This window comes from Triticum urartu, chromosome 7A (assembly GCF_056163025.1).
Source record: "Triticum urartu cultivar PI428250 chromosome 7A, HENAU_Tu73, whole genome shotgun sequence".
In the NCBI taxonomy this organism is placed as follows: domain Eukaryota; kingdom Viridiplantae; phylum Streptophyta; class Magnoliopsida; order Poales; family Poaceae; genus Triticum; species Triticum urartu.
This window is the reverse complement of record NC_141879.1, coordinates 131,840,866-131,851,547: the sequence shown is the minus strand read 5'-3', so window position 1 is coordinate 131,851,547 and position 10,682 is coordinate 131,840,866. Positions and strand designations below refer to the sequence as shown.

Sequence of the window (10,682 nt, the reverse complement as noted above, 5' to 3'; positions counted from 1 at the left end):
ATTTCCTAATGTATTTATGGCATTCATATCATGTATTTCATATAGTAGTACAATTCCATTTATGACATTCATATCATGTATTTCAGGATTCCTACACCCTGGTAGGCTTTTTAGTATCCACATTTGTACTACCATATTCTATATACTTAAGAAGTTCATCCCCACTATTTGATTTATCTCTACATGCAACCTATCCACCTCAGCAGTGTGCCACATAAGCAATTCTTGAAGTAAATAATACCAGACCGTGCCTTTCAGTTACCAACATACAAAACGGAACGAACTAAATCCTACAGCCACCCCTCTTCTACTTCCAGCTTTCAGAGCCGCGTCAATAGTTTGGAAGCCCGAAGGAGCAGGTTGGCCTCCCTTCCACTTCCCCTTCCCCGCCCCCTCTGCCTTCCGCAAACTCCCCCGTCCATCCAACGCCTCCTCCCTCACCAAAGTACTGCCTCCTGTCTGCTCGCGTTGGATCCGCAACAATCTTTCCATGGAAAAAGTGATTGATGTAGCCATTCCCGTGCAGCTGAAACAACATGCCCTCCTAGAGCCGGCGGCCTTGGACGCGCCCCTCCGCGCTTTGGGCCTTCCTCGCGTTCGTCGCCTCGGATGCACGAGATGCAGCCATCGCCGCTGTGGCCCTGATTCCAGTGGGCGCTCTGCTCCGGGTGTCCTCACGCCGGCGGCCTCGGACAAGCTGGGGGCAATAGAAGCAGGCAGGAATCCCGTCTATCCATGGTACACAATATTAGTTCATCCATGACTTCTATTACCACCGATAACCTCTTTCCCAGAGAAACAATACCAGCGGACCAGCGGTGGTCTGCATCGTTTTGTCTTGCACAGAATCACACAAGTACAGGTTGTGGTCGACATACTCCTCAGGTTGCGGTCAGCGTTTTCTCATCAAGTATCCTCAAGGCTATGCCAATGTTTTCTGATCGGGTGATTCTATTCAGTAAAAGTATGCTAGCATTACCAACTAAAATCACCCTCTCTTTGTTTTCAGGATACTGGGTGCGTGATTGATTGATTGACCAAATGATTTGAAGGTACGCACAGATTAAAAGTTGGGTATGTGTTGAGTTATAATCTCATTGGCTTTCTTTTGGTTGATTTTTTCCATCTAGAATGCACTTTCTTATGCAGTACTACGGAGGCTACAACAAGTTGAAAACGAGGCCCTATTCCTGCATCCCGTTGTCCATGCACTGACAAATCAGAGCGAAATCTTTGACTATTTGTGCTATGCACATTTTATGTCTAAAAGTTTAATATTCTAATCCATTTAAGATCTGTTTCTACTTTACTTGAAGTTGATTGCTTCAGCAATCCTTTTGCCCGACCAGCACCAACACGTGACTATTGACATGTTAGTTGATTGATTGACCCAACGAATGTTCTCGGGTACTACATGAAGGGTGACAAATTGCATTATCCAGCTTAAGTTATACATGACGATAAATCACCCTTGATTAGTGTTTTCACTAGAACATTTGTAGTACTGCATCAGGTTACTTGGGTTGTGGTATGCCATTTGGTATGGTGTACTTAGCGATTATTCATTTTGTTGCAAAAGTATGTAAATAAGGAGTCCACAATTAAAGAAAGTCTTCATGGGTTTCGGCACATAGGTAGATATTTCTAAAAATGTGCTACTTAAATATACATCAAGATTAGCAATTGAATATCTCCAGAAGATGGACAAAGCTGATTTTACAACCTGTGAAAAATTGGAATACTGTTCAACTTAATAAATAAGAATAATAGACTAATGTTTGTGATTTGAAATTTTTATATATAAGAACTAGGAATCTGATCTAAATTATGTTTGATTCAATTGCTTTAAAATTTTGGATTAGATGTGTTCACATACATAAGGATAGCAGCTTCACATTAATCAGCGAGGAAAGCAACTGTATGCATATACTCTTCTTCTTCTCTTTTTGAACATCATGCATCTACTCTTCTTTGTGTTATCTAATCTTTTTTTGCGGGGTTGTGTTATCTAATCTGATTAATCTCTATCTCTATCTCTGCGCGCGTGCAATTTGTGAGTGCCAGGAGATATGTAATACAATTATGAGTGCAAACCCGCAATTGATTGGTTTGTTGAATGTCTCATTAGACTTTCTTCTATTATCCTTTCAAGTAGCAAGAGTACCCAGTCAATAAAATTAAATCCTACATAACATTTTCAAACACATGATTGGTTTGTTTTATGTTGTTCTCTTCGGTTTGTGAGTACCAGGCAAGATGTGATGCAACTCCTTCCCCCGTCCTCGACAATCTCGATGACGTATTACCGGTGGAATCACAAATTTGGATTTCTTGAGGCGCAACCGATTCCCGCCGCAATGCGCGGGGTATCATCTAGTAGGCTAAATGATGGATCCCACTTAGTGCTGCTGGTGTGTGCTCATTGTCATCCTATTGGAAGGAGCTTACTAATTAGAGGCTGTTTGGTAATCCATTAGCTCCGCAAAATACTGGGCTCCAGCTCCTTGACCGATTGTGCGAGCCACAAAATCCGTTTGCCTCAGTCGCCCGAAAGCCCAATAATCTGGTTTGTGGCCTGTGCTAAGATGAGGTTGGCCGGGCTAGAGGCACGTTCGGGGTTGAATCAACCTCGGTTGGGATAGAAAATCGTGACGACAGCGAAATACATAAATCTATTGAACCGATATGTTACACTTTCAGTAGCATTCCTCTATAATTCGATGAACTCTTTCATTTTCAGGATCTGCAAATCACCTCTTTCCTCACTCCGCGGTTTTCATCTACCGCATGCTCCGCTCCACTCTGTTGACTCCACGGACTTACAATTTTTGGGGCTGCTCCGCCTGCTCCGGGAGCGGACTTATGGAGCGGAGAGAATCCGAACAGCCTCTTAGTAGCAATCATCAAGAATTTTAATTGTTATCTTCAGCCAGCCCACCAGATTAGGTTTATAGTACAACGAGTACCTAGGTCACATGGTTCTATGTACATTATATATATTGATGAGCATATACTATTATTTTCCATTGAAGATGAGATAAATACATGCACACATGCCACTAAACATACACCTCCACATAAGTTCATCTCTTTGACATGTACATAATTGACAAAGGGTGATGTAAATATGAACACTAGGATATAGTAAATGGAGCCGTGCACCCACAACTACATTACCCTACTCTACAAGCCTACAACACTAGTGAAATGTGTAGCATATTGTAAATTGAAACTACTCTGTTCTAGAATAACTTAGAGCGCTAGGCGACACGGGGGGCGACCATGCCGCCGGCCCTAGGCCTCCTCCCCTCGCCTCTTCCGTCTTGCCGCCGCCTGAGGTCTCACCGGCAAAGCCTGGCCTATGATGGCGGCGGCGGCGCCTTATCCCTCACGCGGTGGTGGCGTTTTTTTCAGGCGGCGGCGGCGGCGCATCATTCGACGAAGATCCGGCAGCAAGGAGCGGCGGGATCCCTACGACATGCGTGACGGCGGCGTCAGCGGAGGCGCAACCTCCCGCGGCGGAGTCGCCCCTGTGGCGGCGGCCGAGATCGCCGATCTGGTCTTGCCCAGATGGGCTTGGGCGGGCCGACGGTTCTGGTGTGCATCTACAGGAGAGCGTGGTGGGCCTGACGGCGCCGGCTGTAGGCACCATGGTGGTGCCATGGCCGGTCAGCCGGCGGCGGCCTGGATCCCTTTCGTCCAGTCCCCGACAGAGATGGCGGCAGTCCGTGCATGAGATGCTTGAGGGAGGATCTTCGAATAGATCTGGGTGAAAACCTGCTCTCCGCTAGCTGCCAAGGCCGGCGGTGGCGGCACTGTCTGCGTCGTTCCCTTCTTGAAGGCATTGCTGTGGAGAAGTTCAAGACCACTCTATGCTACCTCCGGGGGAAACCCTAGATCAGTAGATCACATGACGGCGGAGCTATGGTGTCGTTTTCTTCTTGGGGGCGTCATTCGTGGAGGTGTACACGGATCGAGGGACCAGTGGAAGGATTTTTGGCGGAGCGGTGCTTCATCTTACACATTGATGGTGGCGGATCTCGGCGGCATGGCGCCATGGAGACTCGACGTCTGATGCGAAGATGGACTCGCGCAGGGAGGTGGCGCTGTCTGGCGTCGTGGTGGCGTCGACGGCAGCTAGACCGGGTAAGGTTGATGCAGCAGTACAACACTGAAGATGGATTGGTGGCAGGTGGCTTCGGCAGCCTCATACCCGGCAGGCGTCCTGGTTAAGAAGTACGCCGGACTGGTGGGTGCCCTATACCCGGCAGGCGTCCTGGTTGGGACCTCAAGTCCTAGATGGTAGGTTTGGCTGCGAGGTCTGTTTGGTATTAGGCCCAGACTATCAGCATCTCTACATCAACTGGATAGGAGTAGTGACAGATGTTGCCTAAACGGTGGCTTTAATCTTATTGTTGTATAACTTTGTAAGGTCTTGTGTGAATAATTAATAAAGTGGCTGTATGCATCGTCCAGTTGCAGAGGCCGTGGGTTCTCCTCCATTTTTAAAAAGAAATAAAAAAAATAACTTAGAGCAGTTGTAAATGTCTTAATTCTGACGCAAAGAGATAAAACTACCAGCAATTAGGATAGGCGGGAGTAATGCAGTAGATATAATTTCCTTTTAGGTCGATAAGTTGCATCCCAAAAGACACTATACGCCTCAGTATAGTTGAGTTCATGACCATGTGACCCTCGTACTGTTGGGTTGTTGCAACACATCAAAGCACACTTCAGTTGCTCTCCTTATAAACTGGGAGAGAGACAATTAACTTAGTTGCTTTTTGATAGTATGATGTCCATCCAAATATGTACTAGTGAAATAGACGTTTATTTTCGAATTCGATCAAAACCTTGCAACTATTTTCTTATAGCGCACGTGATGGGAGTAGGACTAGGAGGCATCGGAGAGTACAATAGCGCATATCTTCATGTTGAAAGGTTCAAAAATCCAGTGTGTTAGAGTTCGAGAAAACCGCCATGGCGTCAATACTGAGGAGGCGGGGGGATCATTACGGCACATAGACGAGGGCGTACATGCCTGTGACATAGGTTTTGTAGGGAGGCCGTGCACCTAGCTCCGCCCAAAGGATCATCTTGCCATTAAGTGGACATGGGACACGTTTGGGAATCCTGCAAAGCGTTTACGTACGCAATCAGGTACTAGGCGCACCTATTGGAAGAAACCAAGAAGTCACTCATCTTTTCTGCATTTCTGTACTTGGAACGTCTGCCCGCTACTGAAAATGTTTGACATCATGTATATTTTTTTCCCTATCAGCTAAACATTATCACACTAGAGAAAAACTAAGTAATCTGATGCATCGACCAGACCAGAAATAGGATTAGAGAGAAGATTTACGATGGCACACACGTCATCTGCCAAACAAAAAAGCACGGCAGATATGCCACATGAGAGGCACCAATGTCGCTGCATCTTTTCAGCATTTACGAGACTGGATACGAAAGCAACAAAAAATGTAAGTAACATTAATCACTCAACCCAATTTCAACAACCAGAAACAAACACTAGGTATGCTATCAGAAGATCGATGACAAAGGACAATATCATTTAAGATTAATATGTTATACATAAGCTTCTTCTTTAACGCGACTTTACGGAGCCCCAAAAATGACATGGCTAGTTAGCAACTTGTGTTACAACAATATTATAGATACTACAATTTAGCCTTTGAGATATTTCACATACAAAGTTGAATTCAGTAAAATTATATGATTTGGCTGGAATATTTGTGCCCATCCGTGGATGTCACTTTTGAATGCATCCTCATGCAACAAGTGACACGCCATAAGTGAGTGTCCCAACGCCCACCCCCAATGGGTGCCACCCGATGCACCACTTGTTGCGCATTGGGGAAGGTCTCCCAGTGGGAGGGAAGGTCTAGGTTTTCTTCGCTTCTATATTAGATCTAGAAATACATTCACTTTTGCACCGAGAGTCTCGAGTATGCGATCTGTTCACTCATGGCAAGCTTTTCGACACTAGGTCATATGTGTTAATGTTTCACTTGAAGTTTTTAGTCATTTTCCACTACTGCCTTCATCTCCTAATTAAGTGCAATGCCATATCGGCATGTTTTATAGTGCCCTTACATGTCATGCATTTAGATGTAGTGTCTTGAGATGTACTTCCCTTAGTTGTATGTACTCCCTTTATATGCGTTATTATGTGTTCTGGTCGTTGGAACAACCAGGAGAGAAACAATCGGGAAGGGGAGAAGAGATAGAAAGATAAATAGGAACAAACTCTATCTCTACTAACTAACCAACTTGCTATATACAAGATATGAGGCGCACACCACACAATGTAACGTGACAACATGTTTAACACTATATATTTTGATAGTCTTTCCTACTTTGTAAGTGTAATGTAGATTCCATCGCAAAGGACCTAGCTTCTTGCTTACCCTCCAGTCCTTACTATCTAGGATGATTTTGGGCTTAACATGTCTTCTGCTTTGTATCATTAAAAAATCAATATTGGTGAATGAACCATTTTTCTTGAGAAGAGAGCTCTATATGTTATTCAAGGGGCAGGTTACACCGTTACAGTATAATCATTACAGTGAGACTCCCAACTCTCCTAGGAAACCCAACTTCGAGAAACAAATCCAAATTGGTTCTTGCATAACTTTTCGTGGACTACTCCATTGTTCTCCATCCTAATTAAATCGAAGTGTCTAAATTTAGTGGATATATCCTTGATGTCCGTGAAGATTGGCGCTAGGTGGCATCGATTAGCGCTTCATTCTTGACAACATTGCACACTGATCCGCAGACACTTGCTGGAGCTTGGGATCTGCGGTCTGCGTGCATAGATCTGTGTGATTCACGTCCGTGGTAGCGCGGTGGAGGTGCCTGGCCGCGCGCGCGTCTAGCGCCTGGTGCACACGCTCTTGGCTGCGCGATGGAGGGGTTGGGCACGGCAGGGATGCCCAAGGGTGGCGTGGACACGCGCGTCATCGTCATGGGGTGACGCTGGGGGACATGGGCTCCCTTGGCTTGCGGCCTCTGGCTTGAGCAGCCGGATCTGTCTGGCCATGCCGGTCGGATCTGGCACTATGGCGGTCGGAGGCCCAAAGGTGACTCGGCCGGTGAGTGATTCCAAGCGTCGTGCGTTGTGGCTCCCCGTTAGGATGGTGGTCTAGGGTGGCGTGGTCTGGGTAGTGCCTTTGGGACGCTCTAGGCTTGTGTCGCCGGTGGTGCTCCAGCTAGTTTTGTGTTGAGCAGAAAGTGTCACCTGCTGCTCCGGCCTGGTGGTGGTGTGTTTGGAGACGTCGTCACAGCATAGGTGCTTGGTTCCTTGACGACATTCATGCTCGACTCTGGTTTGAGCTAATGGCAAATGACACATTCGGGTGTGATTTCCCTTGTCGGAGGTGCCATCGAGGGGGTCCTACATCTCTCCCTGCGCCGTGTTCTTGTCTCCTGCTGAAAATCATGTGCAATGGTGGCGCCTTTGGCGTCATTACTTTGTTGGAAGCATTGCCTTGGAGTCAAGTCTGATGTTGGAGCACCTGGTTAGTGGTGGTGTGGTGGATCTGGAGAGGGCAGTGTTTTGGTGAGCATGGAGTATTGGTGGTGCATCAGTTCGGAGTTTATCGTCAGTCGACAGTGAAAGCAGCAGGAGCACGCTTGGAATACAAGTAGCGTCAGGCAAGCTATGTCAGCTAGCCTCGTGGGATCGGAGCGGCATATGTCTCGCTCTTTTAGATGTATCGTTCCTCTTCGGTGTACTCAATGTTTGTGGATATACTTGTAGCTGCCCTGTACAATACGACGGTTGTCCGTGTGCACTCCGGTAGCAGCGAAGGCGCCGGAGTGCCCGCCCGAGTTTGTTGTGGGGATTTGGCTTTTCGGCGTCTTATATATGTTGTGGCGCTTTAATCCTAATCTAGCTAGGCACTGCTTTGGTTTTAGCCCGATTTTCTTCAATAAACCGAGCAGCCCTATTTTCCTTTCTTCCTTTTTAGCGTTTGTTTTTATGCGGTGCATTTCTCCTTTGATGATGTTCTTATAACACCTCTTTCAAATCAACGAATTTGGCAATTCTCCTGCTAACATTAAAAAAAGGTTTTAGCAAGTCCGCCGGCGGCTTCTCATGCTGCTGTTCGATGTTTTATATTTTTTTATTTATTCACACTTATAATTGGTAAGCAAAACCACAATATAAGTACAAATGCCGGGCAATTCATAACCTCCTATGAAGATGTAGCACGTCATTGTATTTATATACTAGTGTTTTCGTAAATTGCACACACTAGCCTATATCAAAACACCTAATTTGAATGGGAGGAAATCATGGTTCCAACAACGGCCTTATTTGGATACTCTAACTCAGTTAGAGGTTAGAGTTAGATTCTAACCCTGAACTAACTCTAAACTAACTCTAACCAAAGAGGTGTTTGGATGGCAGGGTTAGATGAAGCGCGGATGCGGTGAGGCGCCTTCACGGACGGTGCGAAAGGGAGGGAGGGAGAGGACGAGAAGTTTCGAGGAAGTGGGAAGGGATCTGCTGCGGGAAGAGCGACAGAAAAAGATGTTTATTAGTGGTCCCGAGAAGAACTAACCCAAATAAGCACATCTTGGGTGGGTTAGTTTTTCGGAAATGTTAACGCCCACACGTGTGGGCGTTGACCATCTCGACCACACGCATCCATCACCGTCCAGTACTATATGCACGAATCTTGACATAATCTGGCTGATTTTTCTGTGCCACGTAGGACAAGGCATGTGCGTGTGGTGTGTGACATAGTTCGTCCACACATCCGTTTTACCATACGGAGGGGCCGGTGTGTGGGCGTTTAGCAGTTCACCCACACACCAGTTTTCAGTCACGCACAAGGGCTGCTGTGTGGGCATTTGCCATCTCGCCCACACGCCCGTCTCCTCTCCCACACGTAAGCTGCTAGTTGCCATGTGTTTTTGCAGCGCACGTGGCAACTGCCTCTAGTGTGCTTTGTAAGCAGGTAGCAACTCTTTTTTTTACTCGAGTTGCCATGTGTTTTTGTAAGGTACACGACAACTGCCTAGTGTGCACGTAATCAGATGGCAACTGTCTTTTACCGAGTTGCCATGTGTTTTTACATGGTACATGGCAACTGCCCCAACGTGCATGTACATGGCAACTGCCCTAACGTGCACGTAAGCAGATGGCAACTCTTCCTTATTACATGGCAACTGCCCTAGCATGCTTGTGAGCACATGGCAACTCTCTCAACTGCCTAGTGTTAGTATGTGGCAACTCCTAAAATTATGAAATCATGGCAACTACATTAGATCAGACCATACATGGCAACTGCAGTTGAGCAACCATGGCAACTGCAGTTGTCTGACATGGCAACCATAGTTCAGCGACATGGCAACTGCAGATAAACGAAGGGTACGAGGGTCTGGACCATGGCAACTGCGGGCGCGCGGTGGGCATCACGCGTCGCGTGCCGGACCAGAAGGGTACAAGGCCTGACATATGGGCGTGTGGGCGTTATCAACTTCGCCCACACACACGCGTGTGAGAGGGTTCAGAAGGGAAAAAAAGATGTGTGTGGGCATTAGTTGTTTTGCCCACACGTAGGTGTGTGGCCTAGTTGCTGTTCATGCCACACAAGGCGTGTGGCACAACTATCCGATACACCACACGTATGGCAGTTATCGGGACCCTAATTTTTTGAGATAGATTAGATGCATCTCACCCAAACTAACCCTCCTGTTTGGATATTTTTAGATTAGTTAAATTCAAACTAACCTGAACTAAGTCTAACCCATGGATTTAAACAGGGCCAGCAGCGCGTCTACGTACGCCTTTGCTTCTAGTACATTTTGGTACGGACGGTAGCTTAACACGCGTGACACGTGAATTCTGTGGGAGGGGCTCTCTGTGTGGTCTACTAGTAGAGGCGCAGTTAATGGAGAGGACTAGTCGGAGGGATGCAACTGCAGCGGCGGCAGCATCGACAGTGGATTGGGCTCCAATGGATGAGCTAGTTGCTGCTCAAGAGGCTGGTTCAGCAGCTGTTGCCCGGACTGCTGCAGCTACTCGCCTGCTCCAGGTCGGCGGCTAGTCCATGTCGGCAGCTTCTCTGCTAGTCGGCGCTGTTTAGCTCCGGCGACTGCCGCAGGCCGCACGACTCCCTTTAACCGTAAGGATTTGCACTTCTCCGATGCTTCCCATTTCTAGTCTTACTCTATGGTCACCGAAAGATATGGTGGTCATTTGAACTTGAAGACAGCCAGCTTCTGTGAAATATCGAAGCAGTTAGCATCTCTTCATTATTTATAGGAGGAGAAATGGAACTGCACTCGAGTTGATATTATACAACAACCCAACAGATCCAGATCATAATGTAATCACCATATGAAGACCACACGCTCGGGCCTGCGTGTGCTTGTTGGTTCTGATTTCTGATTTGTACGATCACTACATTGGTCGGTGAACTTTATGATGGGCTTTGATAGATGTTCCTGCGGGCAACAGATTTGCACATGAATGGAGATCGATCATTCATCGACCAGACATTCATGACAAAAATTGGCACCCATCATTTTATTTGGATAGAATCTTTTGGATACGTATGAATAATATTTCCGTTGGAAATGGATTGTCAGTAAGGGGATCCGGAATCTAATTTTCGTGTTTGGCTGCTATTATAAATTTTGACACG

At 46.6% G+C, this 10,682-nt stretch overlaps 1 long non-coding RNA gene across 1 annotated transcript; it reads left to right on the top strand.

The window, feature by feature from the left end:
* Nucleotides 1-276: 276 nt before the first annotated feature.
* LOC147958512 (uncharacterized) lies at nucleotides 277-1,309 on the top strand. The gene is made up of 2 exons (XR_015611041.1): nucleotides 277-359; nucleotides 527-1,309. It is a non-coding gene; the product is annotated as an uncharacterized LOC147958512 (long non-coding RNA).
* The last annotated feature ends 9,373 nt before the right edge of the window (nucleotides 1,310-10,682 follow it).